This window comes from Aptenodytes patagonicus, chromosome 26 (assembly GCF_965638725.1).
Source record: "Aptenodytes patagonicus chromosome 26, bAptPat1.pri.cur, whole genome shotgun sequence".
Lineage (NCBI taxonomy): Eukaryota > Metazoa > Chordata > Aves > Sphenisciformes > Spheniscidae > Aptenodytes > Aptenodytes patagonicus.
In genome coordinates, this window is record NC_134974.1 from 3,109,830 (window position 1) to 3,130,025 (window position 20,196).

Here is a 20,196-nt window from a genome sequence, read left to right on the forward strand (position 1 = left end):
CTGATGCACTGTGCAGATGACAAAACTGTTGGAGGGTAGGGCTGGTGATTTGCTAAGGTGGAAGTAAATAGATGCTTTAATAAGGCTGAATGTAGCATTAAGTGTTGAGGAACAAATGATGGATGGTGGTGTTCTGAGACACAGTGACCAGAGAAGACTTGGAGGTCACTGGAGTATCAGGTAACCTTTATCTACTTTAACTATTGCATTTCTAAGAGCACTAAGGCCTTACTTAGCCATGGTACCTAAGTGTCTCAGCAAAAGATCCTGCTCTTTTAACAGGTCTTCCAGCCTGGAGGACAGCAGTAACTGGAGCAGGATCCAGTGGCTGGAAGCTGGCAGAGGACAGCTGGGATTTGGAATAAGGTTCTGACCATTGGAGTGACTTCCTGAGGCAGATTAACCCGCTCAGGTAATTTTTAAATTACGAATGAACTTTTCCCACAGTCCGTTCACGTTCAGCAGGAATTCAGAGAGGTGTCGTGGCTGCCACTGCGCAGGCTGATGGCCAAAATCCAAATGGCCGTTTCTAATCTACTCTGTGTGGGCTCGGTGACATTTATTAGCTCCTGGCTTGCAGCACAGCTGTGAGCTGACTTCGAATCCTGGCTGGCAATTCGCTCTTTGTAGGTTGTGCAGACTGCTTTTCCAAGCACTGGTAGGACAGGTACAGCAGAGCTTTGAGCCCTCTCTGAGATCCCCCTGTAGTTTCCATTGCAGTTTGAACAGTGGGTTTGCGTAGCTTTGTGTAGAAAATGTTGCAAATAGTGTAGGAATTTATTCTGGAGGATTTTATTTTTGCAAAGGAATGAAATTCGCCCCAATTAATGATGTATTGAGTATAAATGCACATGATGTCAAAACAATGCATTTAAATAGCTACAAACAAAACAATACAAAATGCCAGTCAAAAATAAAATGTTCTTCGAAAAGCTGGCATAAAAATTAACAGAAAAAGACAAATGCAGCAGAACTTTCTCCTTGGTAACTCTCAAACTTCAGAGCAGAATTCAAAAGCTCTGTTATAGGAAGGTAACACCAGCTCCAGAAACTCCTCTGTTACTGAGAACTAAGTTAGTCACCTGAGCATGTAATAAGTGAAATAAATTGTTGGTTAAAATGGTTTAATCCATGAAACTGACATTTTATAGATCCAGCTTTGCAATCCTCAGCTACTGAAAATGAGATTTTTGTTATTACCGGGAAATGCCTTGAACAACTGGGCAAAATTTGAGGCTGGAGAAGCTGCTTCTGTTTTGGGGGAGAAAATGAGTTTTAGACACCATAAATGACAATCTGTGAAGCAACTGGTGAAAGACCTTACAAGGGGACAAGTAACTTTTGATTTATTCCAGAGTAATACACAGAACCTGGATCAATATATCACTATCAAAGATATGCTTTTTTTTATACTGACTGTAATGTACTCAAATTCAACATCCTTGTGAGGAGAAAAAGCCAAAAAAGTTGACTGCAGCAGCAGAAGTTTGAAAAAGTCTTTAAATGACATAAAAAGAGGAAGCCAGTTAAAAGGAAATTAAAGGGAACAGCTAAATGAGTAAAATACTTGGCTTTGCCATGGAGAATATTTAAAGCCGCCGTGTGAAGGTCTTGAGTCAATAGTCCTTGTTCTCTGCTGTCACAGATGTACTGCATGGTCTCGGGGTGAGTGGCCGGTCAGGGGGGATGTCTGGAGCAGCTGGTGGGGCTGTGGGAGCGGAGGGACAACCGGAGCGGGCAGAGTGTGCTCCATGGCGAGGGACCAGGAGGTACTGAGGGGACCGGGGAGCCGATGCACAGCTAGGCTTTGACAGCGAAGAAAGAGCCTTTGCAGCAGGAGGGACTCAAGTTTCTTAGAAGCCAGGAAGCCACCCAAAGTTGCTGAATTGAGGTTGAAGGACAAATTCACTCTGCAGGGAAACCGGTCTGAGTTTCCCCTGTTTCAAGAGACATTTTGTTCTCATTTGTATTCTGACACTATATATATTTAGAGGTTAAAAGTCGTTTTACGAGGCCAATTTTCAGGAAGACATCCAGGCAGCTCTGTCCTGAGGTGTGCATATCAGGAGCAGGGAGGACACACGAAGAAAACAAAGCTATCGTGCAGAAGCAAATGAGTTCCTTGTGTTACTGCTCGCTGCAGCGGCATCCCAGGAAGGTTCCCTTTATTTGCTGTGCAGAGGGACTCTGTCAAACTGAAGTGTTGGCAAAGAGGTTTTGGAGCAAATCAATACATTGCCCAGGCTGACCACAGTTACGCAACAGTGCCGGAGGAGTGCAGTAGTGAAGCTGTTAAACTACGAACGGGCTTGCGCTTTAATACCTAAATCGGTCTTTGAAGGATACAGGAGTGTGATGTCAATGAGTGAAAGGAGTCCTGGACTGATTTAGGGACCAGAGTTAGTGTTCAAACAGCCTCAAATTGTTAGAAGCAACAATGTAGAATAATTTTATTAGATGCTTGAATGAGTACAGTATATTGGGGAAGAGTTTTATTTGGCTCTTAGAGAAGGAAGTCAAAGCTCAGAAGCATATCCAAACTCTGAAGGTGTGAGCAAGCTGGTGGGCCAGGGTGATGTACAGTTAGTACACTTGTACATGGGGGTTCGCATGTTTTGAGTGAGTTCCCACATCAGTAACCTACAAGAAAACTAACTTTTCAAGGGGTGAAGAGGCAGGCCCATAGATTAATAACCGTTTACAGGAGTATTGAGCCCATTTTCACAGTGGCGGCAGATGCTGGTGGCAGCATACAGAGGTCCGTGCTGGTATTCATGCCGATCAGTGCATTCACAGAGGATGCAGAGAAGACTGTGAATAGTGAGCTGGAAAATTTGTAGGGAAAAAATTATTCAGGAGAGCCAAATCTAGGGCTGAATGCAAGAAGCTGAAGAGGGTCCCATGATGCTCATGCATAAAATGGCAGATTAGATTCAATTCAAATACATGCAAAGCCGAATTCAGAAGAAAGAGTGGTGTGTACAGGGTGTCGATAGTATCTATTGGAGCTGGCAGTAGAGCTGACTGGAGGAGGTACAGAAATTCTGGCAAGGAGGCCAGAGCTGGCTTCTCTATAAAGGATGGCTTATGGGGTAGCGCCCAGCTTGGGATGGGGTGAATTGAAGGGAGTGTAACAGACATCTGTGGCAGAGAGAGAGAGAGGAAATGTTTTGCCATTTCCCACTGCATGAGAAGTGGGTGCGTGGATGGATGTGATCCATTCACATCTCTTTATGAATCCACCTTCACATGATGCTGAGGATTGAAAGCAGAGTGTGTTCAAAATGGGATTAGGCGAGTTCACAGCAAAAATCACAGTCCAGAAAGTTCAGTCCAGGATGGAGACTTCTACATTTCCAGTGATGAGTGAGTCAGAACAGCCTGGTGTGTCCTGTCCATGGGCGAAGGACTGGCACGAATTCAGTTATGCGAAATCATTGACATGAATTCAGACACAGCTGTGGCGTAGTAGCTGGCGGGACTGGAGGGGGCATAGAAAGGTTGCTTACTATGTCCGTGTGGAAGGCCTCTCTGCTCACTGCTGCCAGCACAGGTGGTCCCCGAAGCTGTATCTCATTGGGATTGGTGGTAATGCTGGTTGCTCTGCTTGGTTTTCCATGTTTCGCAGCTTCTCTTGGCTCTGGCCCCCAAAGGGGATGGTGGCATTTCCTACATGAGTAGGAAATCACTCCTTGAGTGTGAGGGCAGGAACCCTCTCTGCAGTGCCTGAGCTCATGCCTGTAGGCTAGTGACAAAGGGGCAGGTAACAGGAATATGACATGTTTTTTCCTGAATGACTGAGTCTGTGACACAAGACAAACGTCAAGCCACTGAACAGGCAAATCTGTATCTTGGTTTTGCTTTCCTGTGAAATGAGATGGTTTTTTTACATGCCAGCTCTGCTTGTTGTAACATCTTCTGCATGGTTAAAGCAGCTACATCCCCAGCAGCATGGTTACACAGGGTCCTCAGCAACCTTGCCAGAAAATAAGACAACAGAGAGCTATCTGTGGACAAATGTTCTCAGACTTCTCCACGTTTATGGGTCTAAATGACCAACTGCCCCAGTCCTGGTGATGCTGGTGGCCAGCGTGCCATCTTGCCAGAGGACGATACTGTCTCAGCTGCACTGCAGAGAAACAGCACATGCGCTGAAGCACGCTGTAGTGCTGGGTGTGGAGCTCTGCTCTCTATCTGAGCTGTTGACCTAAGGTTGCCTCCTGCCCAGGTCATATGCTGGCGCTCTGGAAACAGTAGATTGTAGCAGATTACAGATTGCTAGCATGACTAATGCTTGCCAGTTCTGCTTTGTGGAAAATAAGTTCTGCCCTGCAAACCTGAGTGGTATCTCTTGGCCAGATTACAAACTTGGCTGTTGAAAATATATAAATGTATTAATGCTCTATGTTAAAGCTTCTGTAGGGCATTTGAGTTCCTTTGCTTGCACAGTCTGATTACAGAGTTAGCCTCAGTCACACAGCCTAGGAAAAAGTTATGCAGTGGATTAAAATACAGGTATATTCTAGATCTCCAAGAACCTTTGGAAATGGGGGAGTGGATTGGCAGATCCTAAAAGAAGACGTGAACGCAACAGGCATATTGGAAACCTGGGCAAGGCGGACAATCCCTGGGGCACTGTAAGCCGAGTGATGTTTGACAGAGGGTTGTAAACTGAAGGAAGTGGGCAGGCTAACCATTCCAGTAAAAACCAGAGAAACCTTGTGGAAAGAAAGGTCGGACCTAGATAGGACGATGGTCGTACTGCGTCCCTGTATTGGGTATGCATCACTGAGCTCCTGGCCCAAGTGGTGTGCTGAAAGAATCTGAGAAACAGCTAAAGAAGAAGAGAGTAGATTTTCCTCAAATATACCAGAAACAAGAAGTGTGCCAAGGAGTCGACAGAGCCAGCACATGATCAGATATAAAAGGAGCAATTAGAAAATATGAGCCCATTGCAGAGAAGCTGAAGCAATTATTTGCATTATTGTTGATTGTAGAAGAAAACATGGAGATTCCCATGCTGTAATTAACCTTTGTGGGGACTCATCAGAAGATATGTTCAAAACTGAAAAGCCTGGAGCAGGGATTATGGATCCAATTGATGAAATGGACAGTGATAAACCATCCAGGCTTGTTGTCTTGCTTCAGACTTCTTAAGAAAGCCAAGAATGAGACTGCTGAATTAGAAATGGTGGTGTGCAAGTGCTTTCTCAAACCGTCTTTGCATCTAAAGGCTGAAGTATGGAAAATTTTGAAAAAGAGCTCCAGAAAAGATCTCGTTGATTTTCGTTTACCCCATAATACCACAGAATGGTATTTGTAGGCAAATGGATGTACATGATTCACGGGGGAAGAGGCAGTGGAGTCCTCTGATGTGACAGACAAGAGCGATTTATTTAACAGACTGTATTGGCATTCCCAAAATGCTTTCGACAATGTCCTTCACCAAAGGCTATAAGGAAAATAAGCAGCCATAGGATAAGAAGAAGAGTGCTGGAAAGTATAAATAATTCGTTGAAAGATCAGAAATAAGGTGGGAGTAAATAGTCAGTCCTTCTGAGTGCTGGAGACCTGCAGAGATCGTGGGTTCAAGGAGAGACTGGACAAGTTAATGCAGGAGACGTGAGCTGAGGGTTGCAAATACACAACAAATGCCTGCTTTGTTCTCACTGTTCCTGTGCATTTGCCTGTGACCACAGCTGGAAGGAGACTGGTAAGTCAGAGAGACTTCTGGTCTGATACAGTACAGCTACTCCTGCCTTGTTTTGATGCCCTAATTATCAATGACCACAAGTGTTGGTATGGGGAGTGATTACTGCAGGACTATTTTCTCATGTATCATATATCAGTAAAAAAGAAAATGGTAGCAACTGCTCAGTTGTATGGAGTCATCTGGGCTGGTTGGTGAATTGGACTTGCTGAGCACGATGTGTTCGTTTTAGTATGAGTAATTGCAAAACAACATACAGAAAAACAGCGCTCACATTTACACGGTGGGGACTATTGTTTGGAAGAAGAAGACACAGAAGAAAGCTAAAGATCCTGAAGTATAAATGACAAGTATGAGCTTGGGATGTGAGCTGGTGGCCGAGGATAGAAGGATATTTATGCAAGGAAACCCTGAATAAGAGCAGAAAGAGGAATTGTCTTTTTGTTCATCCCTATCATATGGATGCTGCATCCAGCTACAGTACTTCCATGTTTAAAAAGTCTGTTTGGAAATGGCAGAGAAAACAGCCACAAGTAAAATTTAGAGGCTAGAAAGTCTTCTTTTGAGAGAAAATTCCAAGAGCTCAAAGCGCTTTACAAAAAAGACCAAAAAATGATCTGATTTTCATCTGCAGTTCACTGCAAGGGCGGAAGATTTCTCACAGTGGAAGACTGAATAATCCCAGCTAGAGACTGAGTGAGGTCAAGTGGCTGAAGTGAAGCATAGATTCAAACAAGAAAGAGGGTGCAAAATATCAGCTGTGCAGAGAATTAACCATTGGGATGCTGTGAAGGCTTCTCTGCAGTTTAGGGTCTTCATTCCTAAAAGATGTGTGGCCTTCCAGCTGGGAGGGGTGGGCTGTGCTTGGGGAATCCCTGGCTGAAGTCCGTGAAGGCCTGAACTTGGGGCTAAATGGTGAGCTTGGTCCTTTGGAGCTCCAGTACCCAGGAACACACCAGTAACTCTTGCTGGTGGTCCCAGGTTTACTCTCCTATCATGAATGCAGGCTTTACTTAGCAGATACCCAGCTGTCCTGAAATTAGTGGGATTAAGATGGCTCGCTCTCCCTTAGCCTTGGGTTGATCTCATCTTTGGCCATCAGGAATTGCTCTCCAAGAGTGATAAATGCCAAGCTGTGTGCAGAGAAGTAATTTCTTAGAATAGAAACCTCTCCTCTCTCCTCTCTCCTCTCTCTTCTCTCTCATCCCTCCTCTCTCCTCCTTTCAGCTCACATTTTGCCAAAATTCTGCTCTGGCCACAGATAACGTGTGTGAAATTCAAACGCAAAGAATTTTTTTGAGAAATATAGGCTGTGAAATCGGGCTTATAAATGAGCGCAAACTACACCCTTAACTGTGGAGTCCTTAGCCTGGCTTAGAAGGCTGCTAATCCCCATCTGCCATAGAGGTAAATTGCCTGAGGAGGCTTGGACTGTTCCCGTTACAGCTAGGTTTTGTGCTTCCATGTGTGGTAGCGCTGAAATAATTTGCTTCTCCTGTAGTTAATTAATTACTCTTGTGTCTACCCAACATGTCTTACCTGCTCCTTCATATGAAAAACCCCCCTTGTTGTTGACCACCCCAGGTCTTTCTGGAAACACCTGGGCTCACCTGGAACCAGACCTCGGTCCAAGGTGGTAGACCTTAGCTTGGGCAACAAGGTGCTTTTCTCTTACCCCCTGTGCTTGCTAGACCCTTAGCTCAGGAAGCCAGAGACCTGCAGGGCAGGGGGCTGCATTAGGAACATGCTCTGTTTTCAAGTGGTTTCACTGTTCTCCACTCCAGTGTACAACTCCTTTGTGACGTCTGTGCTCCAGGAGGCAGCCACAGCAGGTTGCACCAACCATTCCTCTGTTTAACTCCCTCCAAACTCTGCTGCATGATGCTGAATTTGAAACTGGCATGTACAGCTCAGGAAAGAGCCCTTGGAGCCATTGGTGGTTCTCTGAAATCATCAGCTCTGTGTGCAGCAGCAGCACCCAAAAAGCCAACGGCACATTGGGCATCCTTACATAGACACCAGGCATCATTTTGCAGCTGTCTTGCACCTTGTGTAGCTCTGGTCTCTGCATCTCAAGTTAGAGAGAGGTGTAGAGAAGCAGCTAAAATGATCAAGGGGATGAAACAGCTGCCTTATGAGACCGAAAAGACCTGGACTCCAGTTTGCAGAGGAGAAGGTGGTAAGAGAGGGAATGTGGCTGAGGTTTGCAACATCATGGAGGTGGTGAGTAAGATGAAGGCAGAGCTGTCATTCACTAAATCCCACAGTACTAGAACTATGCGCACTTGGTGAATCTAGAAGGAGAGCAGTTTAAAGCAGATAAAAGAAAGTTCATCCTTACACAGCAGGAAGTGAAAGTGAGGAACTTGCTGCTGGAGGAAGCAGAGGAAAGACAGTAACAGCAGGGTCAAAAAGGGATCAGAAAACTTCAGAGGCAACAGGTTCATCAGCAGAGACTGAAGGCAGCAGGCAGGGACATCTCCTCTAACATCCCTGATACAACAACTGTGGATGCTGGGGAAGAGCAAGGAGGATGCCTGCAGAGTGCCCAGGCTTGTGTGCATCCTAAAGAGAAGCTCCTTTTGCTTCTGCCAGAGACAGAGCCCTAGGCTAGGTGAACATCTCTGATGCATGTGGGGGAGCTCCCAAGGTTGGAGCCGTAAGAGCCACAAGGGCTGGCATAGCCACTTGGTTTAGTTTGCTTTCAGGGCTGTGCTAACCTCAGCCAGAGGATCGGGCAGAGCACATGCTTCTTGGAGGGTGTCATGAGCAGCATTGCAGCTGGCAGCCTGAGAAAGGGGATCTCTGCAGCTGCTGCGGCACTGCCCTGGAAAGCCACTTCTCCTTTTGTACAAAAGAACTTGCAAGTATTTCTGTCATGGGACTGCTCAGCCACTCTCACAGAGGAAAAGCAAGATTTGTTTGAAATACTGTGCTTTTAACAAAATACCCTGACCCCAAGATGAGGACAAACATTGTTTTCTCATAGGAGCAGACACAGTTGGAAAGCTAGAACCAAAATATTTATCAGTGACTAAAACTTTGGATTCTCACTTTTTGAAAGTTGATTTTAAAACTACCTTTTTAGATGTTAAACTTCTGTGGGAAAATAAAATCATTTGGGAGAGCTACAGCAGTTTTCTGTACTGGGTTTCAGTATGAGCTGCTCTGTGCTGGAGGGAAAGCCTTACCCATTCAGCCCTGAGCAGCATCCTCACTCTGGTCTTCTGGGACCTCACAGCACTGATGGGGATTTGGCCCTTATCCAGAGCTGAAATCAGCCATGTAGGCAGCAAGTGTGCATGCGTATGCATTTGAGTGGGATGTTCTCCGACTCCCACATTTGGCTTCTCTCTTTGGATAAATTCATGCTGCAAAATTTTGCTTGAATAGGTTTGCCAAGCATGTCCCCGGAGGTAGACCATTATCTGCAGCCTTACCCCATGTGTGCAACAACAGCCAGCAAGAAAAAGCCTTTTCACCATGGCTCGCGGTGTTTGAGATGGCTCCTTCGCTGTGCTAGCAGCAGCTCTCCGTTGCTAGTGTAACGGTCTTGTCTGGGATTTTGCTGGAATAACCCATCACTCCTCTGTGGGCATCGCTACGGGGAGAGGCTGAAAGTGAAGAGAGAGGAGGAAGTACATCAGGAATGGCATTTACTTTGTAGATTTTACTGCTTTTTGATGTGTCCCTGCAAGCAGGAGTCTCTGCCCCTCCCTGCCCCTCCTTCCTACCCTGCAGACCTGCTGTCCTCAGAAGCTGGCACGAGTGGGTTTGTGGTCGTAAGGTGACATGGTCTGAGAAATTACTCCTACTGCAAAATCACTATTTTTTGCTACTTATTTTTCATCTGTGCCAGTTCCCCACAGGGGAATGTCTTTGTGGCTTGTCCACCACTGTTCACAGGGCAGTGCAGGACCAACTCTTTCATTCACAGCACTGGCTTTTCTGGCCTCAGATATTTTCCCAGCTTGAGCACCAGTGCCTACAGCATTTGCTCACTCTCCATCTTTGTCCGTATCACCATTGCTCACTCCATTCTTCCTGGGAAGATGCTCTCTAAAGCATACGGTATGAATCAGCCTTTACAGCTTGCTACCACCTGGCAGACTGTGAGGGGTGCAGGGTCTGGGGAGAGGACTGGACTCTCTGTTGGCTCATTCTCTGACACTGCTGAGTGCAAGAGCTTTTATTCCGTATTGTGGTCCCTGCAGTCTGCGTGGCCTATGGCAGCAGGTTTGATCATCGTTAGTGTTGCTATTGTTACTACTTGAGCTACGTATAACTTGCATTTTAAATCGTATCTCATATCTGCTACATTCTGCGTTGAACTGCAAATCAAGCATTGTATAAAAACAAGGGAGAGATTGTATGTGCGTGTGCATATGTGTGCCTGTGCGCTCTACAGAAACCTGAGGTGGAAATGCGATGCAGAAACACGTCATGATAACATGCCCTCTATGTGGGAGGGAGCAAAAGGGAGTGTGTTTGATTGCCTAAGTAGAAAGGCTGCATGGGCAGCCTTTGTTTGGGAAGTTATGTAAGGAGATTTTGAGTGCTGCTTAAGTGCTTGGCTGACTGGTTTGTCCTATCAGAAGTGCCTGCGCATTCTCCTGTTGCGTGAGCTCTCAGGAGACGCCTGGGAGTTCGGGATGCAGTGCCGAGCTGGAGGGTGTAGGCCTGCTATTGACTCTGATGACGGTGAAAAGACAGGGTTCTCATTTGCACATTAATCCTTGCTGTGCAAGCGTGCTGGCCCAGCACTGGAAGCTCCTGGGGATGGACCCTTCTGCTCGAGATCAGATGTTCCTGGGATAATTCAGGTGGGCAGGGACTCGGGAGGTCATCTGGTTCATGGCTATAGCTATGCATGTCAGGGTATGTTCATCAAAGATTGTGCTTTTACTCAATACCCATCCCTGGAGCTCCTGAGGGTTCGGATGAGTGCCCCTCCTCCCTGAAGGATGCACGGTAACTGCTTTTCTTTCCTAAACTGTCATCCCTGCACTGTCCGAAATCTAGCCATTGCTGCTGAACACATCAAGGACAAAGGCAGAGTTATGAATCCACTCTAGCACAGAGATAAGACTCAGTATAATTAGAAACTTTTTATGTGGAGAAATGAATCAAAGCTGCTTCTACTCCTGGGACATTTTAACTCTTCACAGCTTCTATTATTAGTTGTAGAACCATTTTTTTCTCAGTTTCAGGCTAGGAAAACCTGCAATAAGAAAGAAGTCCACACTGAACTGACCCTGCTGAGCTGCTTGACCCTATGGACAAATGAGTGACGATGGAGCATGGCACACATGTAGGGGCACCTCTGGGCTGTCACATGGAGCACTGGAAAGCAACTGTAAGACTGCAAAGCAAATATGTCATTTGGCCTTGTGGATGGGCAGGGCTTTCAGTCCTGCTAAGCAGATACAGCACTTCCGCAGCTAGTGACCAAACTGGGAGCACTGGATTTTGTTAGTTTCCCAATAATATTCCTATTGTCTTTATTGCAGAAGGCCAGGGGGTTTGCATTGACCAGACAGCATGGAGTCTCAGGTGTTGTTTGGGCTTCAGCTGGTTTTAGCTGCATTTAACAGTTGCCTGTTGGTCAGTAACTATTGCCTGACTTGTCGTAGCTTGAGCTCTGTGAACATGTGCTAAAGGGCTGGTGAACCCAGGCATTGCTGCGTAGCAAACAACAGCCCTTTATGTTAAGTGAAGCTGGAGGAGGCTACTGGGCAACTTCCAAACTTCAGCTGGGAACCAGCGAGAAGGCAGTGTTAGCAAAACACATGAAAATGAATCCAAGCGTGCGCAAGACTGAGGAGGAAGAAATCACTACCGTGAATGGCAGACTCTTCTTGCCAATGACTTCAAGGTGCTGATGAGTTGTCGTAACCCTGTTCTGCTTGAGGAAGACCTGACCTTTCTCCAGTGTGCAGTGACCAGCGGCAAATTGTGCCTGACCAATTTGATTGCCTTGTGTAAGGAGACAACAGATGAGAGCAATGGATATTGCATACCTTGGCTTTAGCAAGGTGTTTAACACGGTCTCTGAATTCACAAGATACAGATGACTCCAGTGGAAAACTGGCTGGACTACCAACTCACAGAGTTGCAATCAGTAGTACGAAGTCCAACTGGTGGCCAGCTCCTAGTGGCTTCCTTTTGAGACCCTGCATCCCTCCACTCCAGCACTGGTGAGGCCACATCTAGTGTCCCATTTTGGGCTCCCCAGTTCAAGAGATAGATCAACATACTGGAACAAATCCAGAGGAGGGCCACAAAGATGGTCGGGAGTTTAAGCATACAGCAAATGAGAAGAGGCTATGAAAAGGTGAAGGGGGATCTAATTGCTGTCTTCTGCTACCTAATGGATAGTCATAGAGAGGAAAGCCAGACTCTTGAAAGACAGCAGATAACGGTCACAATTTGGAACAGTGGAACTTCTGGTTGGTCATAAGGGAACAGTCTTCCCCATTAGGGTGGTGAAACAGTGGGACAGGGGCCAAAGAGGTGGTGGGATCTCCATCTTAGGAGGTATTCCACACTTGACTGCGCAAGGCCTTGAATGATGTAATTCAGCTAGGAGATCAGCTCTGCTCTGATCAGTGGTTGGATGAGATACCTCCAGGGTCCATACCGACCAAAATCTTTTTGTGATTATTGTATTGGCGCACTTCAGTGGAGAGTATAGCAGGACATGACACATCCCTCTTGTTTTTGAAAGCTAAGGTATTTGATAAGAACCTTACCCTGTTATAAGCACCTTGAGAGGGTTAAGATAAGAACTGAGATCTTAGGAAATACCAGAAATAAGATAACTTCATCTTTGCCTGTGGCAAACAAACTGTACTATTCATGGTCTAATTTCCTGGACAACTTGGTTTTCTTCTGAGAACACCTGCCGCACTCAGAGCTCACCATGTATTGAGCGAAGGGGGTCTAGCTGGGCAGGACCACAGCTGCTTTAGCAGCGTGGGTGCTGAGCAAAGTTCGATGCTGCTGGATGTCCAAAGACTGTCTTTGAGAGAGGCACGTCTGGGAGCCAGGTTGAAGGGGGAGAATATATCTCCTCACGTCACAGGGCACTGTGAGAATTCATAACCTCCCTGATATTTCCGAGACTTACTTCTCTGGGTGATGAGCGCAACAGATAAATGCAAGAGGAAGCAAAAGGTTCCCTATTCAGAGCAGGGTTTGATGTGTAGTAAACAAGCCCTGAGGCTGTACACTGAATGATGAAGATACAAACTGCACTGAACAGTGCAGGAACGCAGCACAAAACAATGTAATGTGTAGCTGTCCAGAAAAGACTGGTTAATCTGTCTGGAAATAAAGACGTGGAGCACAGACAGTGCACCATGTCAGTGTGAAATTGGTGAGCGCTGCAGGTGCTGAGCTCCATGAAGGAGCCAGTGCAGCTGAATGAGAGGTTAGCGGGGCAGAATGGACAGAGACTGCTCAGAGCAAACTGGCTGCTAAGTCCTGGCCCAGGAGGCAGGCTCGGGACCTGGGAAGGAGTGGGGTCAGTGAGATAGACCCACCCAGGACACTGCAACTGCTGAGCACTTTGTTGGCAGGAGGGTACTCAGAAATGCTGCAAATTGAGAGAGCAGGCAGGAGTGGTTCCTCCAATCTGAGCTGCAAGCTAGAAAAGAGTTTTGACGCGTTATCGAAGGAATCTGTTGTGCCTGGGAATGTAGCAGTGGTGTTTTGGGTGTGATGCTGCCTTGAAAGAAGTCTGGGATGGATGGTCATCCCTTATATGCTGTATTCAAACCTGGAAAGACAAGGGAACAAACACTAATAGCAACATATGGGCCCAGTCTGGCCGCTGTGACAGAGGTTATACCCATCCAGGGCTCTTCCTTCTCTGCAGGACCAGGTGAGACTCTGCTGTCCCCCAGAGCTGACTGGAGAGCACTGACTCTCCTTGGAAAATGCAAATCACCCTCGTTGTTTCTATGTCTTGTCAGATTGTATAAAGATACTTCAAGTTAATGCCAGGCCACCATGTGAGTTGCTCTCTGTATCTACTCTGTCCTCCTCACCACTGTTCCCCTTCTGCATCAGGGATGAACACAGGAGAGCGTTAGACCAAGAACAGACCCACTGAGTTTCCTTATTCATTTGATAAGGCCTGTTAATACACCTGTACTGATTGACATTAATTAGCTGTTAATTTTTCCTAGTTCTCTTCTATCAGCCTTCCCAGGACTTCTGGATACGGCCTCAGATGACAGGACTGTCTGCCTGCGCTGCACAGCTCCACTGATACTCTGAGCGATGCTGAAGGTTTGTATCAGCAGCAGACGCCAACCATCCAGGCACAGGTTATTGTTTATATCAGCTAAATTACCCAGTGACCCAGGCCTGCTTCCTGCTGCACTGCCCAGCAGTCCTGCCTATTTACCATTTAGGTCTGGAATTGCAATAATGACATTACTTGATATAAAGCAAAGCTCCACCAGCTTTCCCGCTCTGGCTCTCCTCCTCCCGTTCTGCACAGAGGGCTCTCTCCCAGGAGGAGTCAGCAGTGGATTTGCTGCTAGAGATTGTGCTCGCTCTGGCTTTGCCTGTATCCTTCAAAGAGAATCACTGTGAGGAAGGAAGAGGTGTTAATCAGACTGTTTATCCCTTCAAAGTGAGCAGTTCATTTGGAATAAGTAGGGGAGCTCAGTGGACTCAGCTAACAGCAGCTTTATCCCACCAATTTGTGCTTCCAGAGATGGCTTCTCCCTTCTCCTGAAGGTGCAGGGGAAGTGGTGGGTAAGAGGTACGCTTGGTCCAGACATACAGAGCAGGGGTGTAGCTGTTGTCAGTGCAAAAAATGCAGTTATAGAGGAGCCTGGAGCTGTGAGAGCATTTGGGAGAAACGTATTAATAGACTGCGCTAGGCAATGAGCACCTGTGAGATTGACAGCAACCAGATTTTATGGATTGGGACTTGTGGGTCCTTGTGGGGAGGGGGCTGGGCACTGTAAGGGTTAGCAGCAGTGAGACAAGCGGTAGCGGGCAAGCTGAGTCTGGCACATCTGGTCTGAAAGCAGGTGGTTGTGGAGAAGGGCTGGTGGCTCCATCATGCACAAGGACAGATTACACTCAAATTTACGCTCCCAACAAGAGATTGTTCCTGCTTGGAAGCATGGTGCGAGTGGCACTTCTGATGGACCAAGGAGAGCTTCTAAAAAAACCTCTGCTATGTTTAATTCCCAGACTGAGAAACAAATCCTCAAAGCAGGTGTGATGGCAAAACAGGGGGTTTTGCCCAGTTTGCGGCAAAGTGAAGGCCTAACTTGTTGCAAATGTGATGCCTTCACAAGTGGATGTGTTCTTCTTCTGTTCAAACATTGGAGGATGGGGCTTCATTTTGCACATAAGACTGTCTGTGGAGGGTACTGAGGCAGGAAGGGAGTAGCTGTGGAGTAAACGGGACTGCATGTGAGAGTGTGGGTGAGTAATGTGTGCAGCCTCATTCACAGCAGCACCACTTCATCCTGCACCAGCAGAGCCCTGGTCACCCCCTCCCCAATTCCTGTCTGCATGGATCTGAGCAAAAAAACTTTTGGTGGACGGTGATTTGGCTGTAGCTGGATTTACTCACGGTTTTGGGAACACGAAAAGGGACTGGCATGCCAACCCCATCCTGCCCCAAGTACTGTTGAGGAGTACAGAGATGGCAGATCTTGTTAGAGCAGAAGTGTGTAGTAGAGCCTGTGCCTTCTTGTGCTGCTCTTTGAGCCATAGCCACAGAGAGTGGGGCACAGCTTTCTCTGGACACGTCCTAATGTATGGATAAAACAGGATTTTAACTCTTACCTGCCCCCAGTTACTCAAGGCCCATGAGGGAGGTTATTCTGTATGTATATATATATATATATACTCTAGCTATAGAGTAGCTAGGGACACATCCGGACAAGAGCTGCCACATGGTAGAGGAGAAAAATGTGGAAATTTGATAAGTGAGGATAAGGTTGGGGAAGGCAGTAGGACCTGCTTCAAGGGAGGCATTTGGTCAGCCTGTCTTCCTTGCCCTGTGGTGATGGAGTCAAGGTGCTGCAGTTAAATCGCTGATGCTGGCACTTGCACAGGATCTTGTATATTAACCGCACTGCTGTTCTGTTGCAGACGTGTGAAAAATTACCCTGCTGAAACTACACTAATCACAGCATGCAATATGTATACTTGCAAGCACAGTATGCGAAGTCTGACTCTGCCAGCTAAGGATATGCTACAGTTCTCTCACACTTGCTTATGACTATTTAGTATCAGCACAGCAGCAGCACCAGTGAACCCTGTTTATATTATGCTGGGACTTTATTATATTAGGTGCTGCACAAAGAAACAAAAGTGCTCCTTTTCCCAAAAGCAGCTCAGAGGCCAAGTGTGGGACTGGGGCTCTGGGCACCCGTAGTCTGTAATGTCTTCTTCTCTGTGTCTCTTTGGATTTCATGCAATTTGCACTATACAGATCATTAACACAAATGTGTTGATCAAATCTCTGTGACTAACTAGAAATTGAGATTTTATTCCTCCCTTCATTCCAGTAGGAGGTAAGAGACCCCATGCCCAAAGCTTATTAGGGATCCAGATTGCACCTGTATAACCCTTGGTGAGTTCCTGAAGAGTGTGTGTGTGTTGATGATGAACTTCTGATTTATAAACCTCCTATTTACAAATTAATTCTCAAGCACAGACACGTAGGCTGACCTGAGAAACCAGCACTGACAACTACCTTTCAAGTCCATTATATTCTCACTAAATCTGCTGCTCTCTCTGGCCTCTGCATTGGGAAAGAGCTCCATGTTAGAAAACGCATCAATGGTAAAATTAAAAGGGATAACAGTTTCATTGCTTATTATCTGAGATTGTTTGCAGTTACTACCATCCTTTTAACTTGAGGTCTGAGCTAGCAGCCAAGCTAGAGGGCAGGTATTTACCCCTGTTCCTGGTGCCACCACCTTCCTTGCTGAATGTCTTATTGCATGGTTGTGGAGGAGTTATGACAGAAATGAGGCATGTCCCACGGGAGGGTCAGCTGTTGAGTGCTGGGTGCACCTCTTGGGATAGACTCTGGAGGGAGAGGGCTTTGCAATGACAATGACAATCCAATGACATTGGATTTGTCATTCATCTGCCATCAACCAACAGCTTTTGAAGACCATAGCAGGAACCTGGGCAGGGGATGGTGTGGTAAGCTAGCACCTGCTCTTGCTAGCAGTGATGCCCTTGTGTTTTCTTTGCTGTGCCTGGGTTTGCTGTGCTGGGACTTGCTGAGCAGCCAGGACAGGGTCTCATCTGGCTAAACGATAGTCCCTTCATTGATGTCTCCATGTGAATTACCCACTACTTGCAGTTGCAGGATCCTGCAGTTTCATCTGGCCGTATTCCCTGGCACCTTGACTTTCAGGAGAATAAATTTCCACCGGTGCCTGTAACTGCATTAATTACTGAGCATGCCTGGAGAAGCTTGTGTGAGCTGACCACTTCTTCCCTGAGGCCATCTGGGAACCAGAAAAAAGGCTGCCTGGAGTCCCTGTGCCCTGAAAAGCTGTATTCCCTAGGAACATGCCTAATCACAGCAACAGGAAGCCGAGATAAATGTGTGCAATGTCCCAGAGCTTTGAATATCTGCCCAGGAAATGGGATACCTGCAGGCCTCTTTCTGCCTACAGGAGATATGAACATCCATCTGGCACTGCATCACGCCATGTGAACATACCTGCAGATAACTGTGCAGCTTGTTCAATCCCTGCTCAAAACGTGCCTGGCCCAGACATGGATGCCATTGTGCTGACAGGCAATGTGCAGTGCTGAATGCTCCAGCATCAATCCAAGCCCTGTGTACTGATGTATACAGCTGGAGCAACCCATGGCTGGCTCTGCTAGATGACACTGCAGGGCTGTTAGCAACTGTTTTTTCCTGTAAAACTCAGAGCCTGCAAAACAAGAGGTACCTGGTTGCACTGCTGGAAGCAGCAGCTGCATATCACACTCTCACAGGCTCCTGCAACTCGCTGCTTGTGAAGCTGACACAAGACGACACTTCAAAGCTGCCCCAGTACAGCTCCCAGTAACCTGGTGTGGGATGTCTGTATGGGGTGAGGTGGAGTTAGCTTGCCCAGAGATGTCCAGGGATGTGAGAGGTCCTGGAGTACATAAGAAGTCACCCCAGGGATGGAAGTTGTGACACAGGACCTGCTGGAGTCCCATGCGCTTTTGGAATGACAGCTGGTGGCAAAGCTGGGTCTCCAGGGCATCTCAGATGGCACCAGACGTCTGTGTAGGCAACTGAGTCCCTATTCTGGTTGCAGAGCAGACACTGGCTTCACTTGAATCTCTCTCCGGACCTTGCCAACTAGAGCTCCAGGGCTTGGTTTGGTTACCTTAATACCAATCTCTAAGTGCTATCTCAGATTCCCCAGGGTGCCCCACCTGTACATGAGTCTCCCATAGAACCTGTGTTTGATCTCTCAGCACTGTGTGGATGTCTGGGATACCCCAAGGCATCCAAAGCAGCACTATGAGTCAACATGTACGCAGCTGAATCCCAATTCCATCGACCGTGGTAGGAAGCTGTACATCCTGCTCCCTTGTAGGTGTCCAAATTTGAGTTGAACCTCTCAATTGGCTCTCCCTGGCCCGAATGTGACCTCTGTTTCTAAATGGAGTCTGAGGTGGCAGCTGAGATGGTGATGCTGGCACTGGGTATATCCATGGTTAGGTGAGATGAATCTTGCAGATGGGATTTAGGATTGTGTCCATTTTACTTGTTCGTATCGTTTGAGAGCTGTGTTTTGCAGGATGCTTTGGAGACCTCCTGGTGATGGCACGTTTTCAGTGCGGGTTGAGACCTGCGGGTTGTGATGCTTTCAGTCCATTTTATAGGGGTGATGTTGATTTTAGCATTTGAGTTTCATGGTCATAATGTCATATGGGACCAAATGAAATGCTCTTCACATTTAATTATCATTAAATTATTAATTTCCCTTTATCACACAGATTTATCATTCCATCAAGAAAACAGGTTATGCTGATAAAGTCTATTTTCTGTGAACTCCCGTAGAACAGCCAGCTATTCCCTGTCCGACTGACAGGCCTGTAATTACCCGAGTCTTCTCATTTACCTTTCTAAATATTGGCACAGAATTACCTTTTTTCCCATCTGCTGAACCTCCTGGCTTTGTTCTCACTTCCTCACTTCCACCCATAGATCTGCCTTGGCTGACTCTCATACTAGCAGACCCAGGCAGTCTGCAAAGGTTTTTGCCTTTGGTCAGGACGGGAGCTCTCAGTTATCTCCAAGATTTCTTCCTGTAAGGGAGTCACATTTCTGCCCATCCTGCCACCCCTGGGTTTGTTCTTCCTTTTCTGTGAAGCAAGGTGTGACCTCCTTACTGAGAGCAATATTTGCAAGGAAATCTGGGTCACTAGATCAGTCTAAAGGGAACTTGCAGTAATTTTGTGGCATCTTTTGTGGAGGAGAAAACAGGTCTTTGGTCTCACAATGATCTTGTGAAGGCTGAGAAATTTTCCAACCCTCCACACAGGCAGAACGTGGTGTCCATCCGTGCTGCTCCCTGGTTGCTGCTCACACATCAGTCCTTCTGGCAAGCCTACCTCAGTTTTCCTTTGTGCATCGCACATGGCCACTCCTCATGTTTTGGTCTGGTCAGCTCCTTGGCTGTTTTCTCAGTTATAAACTTCTTGGGAAGCAAGAAGCCTGGAGTCAGGAACTTGGGAATCCAGCTGACAGTCTCAGGCTCTCTTGGATCCAATTTTTCTCCCTGCAAGCTTAGTAAACCCTTTGCTAGGATTAATAAGCCAACCCAGGTCTGCGCCCAAGTCCCAACCCACGTGTATCTTTGGCTGCTGACTCTTCTCACCTCACTTACTGTGTGAGTGATCCTCTCACCTGCCTCTTTCCCAAGTAGCTCCATAGAGATCTGCTGCTGAATGGAGACCCTCTCTGTGCCTGCCACTGCTGGACATGCAACCAAGGAATTAGAGCAGCACAAATGGCAAGTTTAACCAACTCATTACCCTTCAATATACAGTAAATAAAATAATTGGCTTTAGACCCCTCTCAAAACCTCTGCTGTCTTCCCGACACAATGGTCACAGTGTTTAAACTCTGTGCTCACAAGCATTAGGCAGCACTGGGGAACTGGAAACCACAAATACTTTCTCCTCGGGCAAACATGATAAATGTGTATTTACATAAAAATGGAATCAGGAAAAGCTAACAAGTGTTAAATACCAGCTCTGGAGGCTCTGGTATGAAGGGAAGCACAGAGTATCAGGAACAGATGGATTGCAAAGCTTGCAGAAAGACTCATCAGAGCAGTTCCAGCTGCCTGAACTCATATATAAGGCACAAAGGAAAAGGGGGCCAGAAAACATCACAAGCCTTAAGACATGGGAAGTTGTGGTGTTGGCAGGGATTTTACCCGACATGCTTCTGCAGTGTCCTAGAAGGTATTAGC

The 20,196-nt window shown here is 46.7% G+C and overlaps 1 long non-coding RNA gene across 1 annotated transcript; it reads left to right on the forward strand.

Annotated features, from left to right (window-relative positions):
- The first annotated feature begins 347 nt into the window (after positions 1-347).
- Positions 348-15,886, forward strand: LOC143171028 (uncharacterized). The gene is made up of 3 exons (XR_012997124.1): positions 348-412; positions 13,903-14,005; positions 15,839-15,886. It is a non-coding gene; the product is annotated as an uncharacterized LOC143171028 (long non-coding RNA).
- Positions 15,887-20,196: the final 4,310 nt, after the last annotated feature.